The sequence below is a fragment of the Thamnophis sirtalis genome, unplaced genomic scaffold (assembly GCF_051295495.1).
Source record: "Thamnophis sirtalis isolate CommonGarterSnake01/CBP01778 unplaced genomic scaffold, rThaSir2_p1.2 scaffold_14, whole genome shotgun sequence".
In the NCBI taxonomy this organism is placed as follows: Eukaryota; Metazoa; Chordata; class Lepidosauria; order Squamata; family Natricidae; genus Thamnophis; species Thamnophis sirtalis.
The window spans coordinates 3,115,687-3,117,111 of NW_028261394.1; positions in this window are offsets into that span (position 1 = coordinate 3,115,687).

Below are 1,425 nucleotides of genomic sequence, written 5' to 3' on the forward strand. Positions count from 1 at the left end.
CAGTCTCTTCTTAAAAACCTCCAGTGATGGAGCATCCGCAACTTCTAGTGGCAAGCTGTTCCGCTGGCTAATTGTCCTCCCTGTTGGGAAGTTTCTCCTCAATTCCAAGTTGCTCCGTGATTAGTTTCCATTTGTCCTGACTTCAGATGCTTTGGGGAATAGGGAGACACACACACACACACACTCCTCTTCTTCTTTGGAGCAGCCTCTCAAATACTGGAATGCTGCTATGATGTTGGTCCTTCTCTTCTCTGGACTAGCCAAACCCATTCCTGCCACCGGCTCTTCCTGTTTTAGTCTCCAGGCCTTTAATCATCCTAATAACTGGGAACATCAAGAGCCGAGGTGGCGCAGTGGTTAAATGCAGCACTGCAGGCTACTTCAGCTGACTGCAGTTCGGCTGTTCAAATCTCACCGGCTCAGGGTTGACTCAGCCTTCCATCCTTCCGAGGTGGGTAAAATGAGGACCCCGGATTGTTGTTGGGGGCGATATGCTGACTCTGTAAACCGCTTAGAGAGGGCTGAAAGCCCTATGAAGCGGTATATAAGTCTAACTGCTATTGCTATCTATCTATCTATCATCTATCTATCTCTCTGGGTGAAATGAGGACCCAGACTGTGGGGGCGATATGCTGACTCTGTAAACCGCTTAGAGAGGGCTAAAAGCCCTATGAAGCGGCATATAAGTCTAACTGCTATTGCTATTTCTTCCTCTTTTTTCTCTTGGGCTCTCAAAATAAAAATCCACTTTTAATTAATATAAGAGCCGAGGTGGCGCAGTGGTTAGAGTGCAGCACTGCAGGCTACTTCAGCCGACTGCAGTTCTGCAATTTGGCAGTTCTAATCTCACCGGCTCAAGATTGACTCAGCCTTCCATCCTTCCGAGGTGGGTGAAATGAGGACCCGGATTGTTGTTGGGGGCAATATGCTGACTCTGTAAACCGCTTAGAGAGGGCTGAAAGCCCCATGAAGCGGTATATAAGTCTAACTGCTATTGCTAACTAGTTGCTCTTCTCTGCACTTCTCTGCACTGAGTCCCTCGGGGAAAAGGGCGGCATAGAAATATAATAAATTCAATTCAATTCACTTTTTCCAAACTTCCATTGCATTATCATTGCAACTTTACAAGTGTCGCAACCTCCAGAGGGTGTGTTTGTGAGAGAGAGAAGGAGAGGGAGGGAGGGAGGGGGAAGAGATAGATAAGATCATCATTTGTGATCTTCCAACAAGCAAATCAGGGAAGCCTGAATCACTTTAAAAACCTCATGATTCAACAGTGATTTGACTTAGCAACCATGGCCCAAAAAAAGGTCATAAACTCATCCGTGACTCGCTTTAACAACCGCCACGCTTAACGACAGAAATTTCACACGCACGCACGCAAATTGTGGTTAGAAGCCAAGAACCAAGCTGTACCTCGTTTCT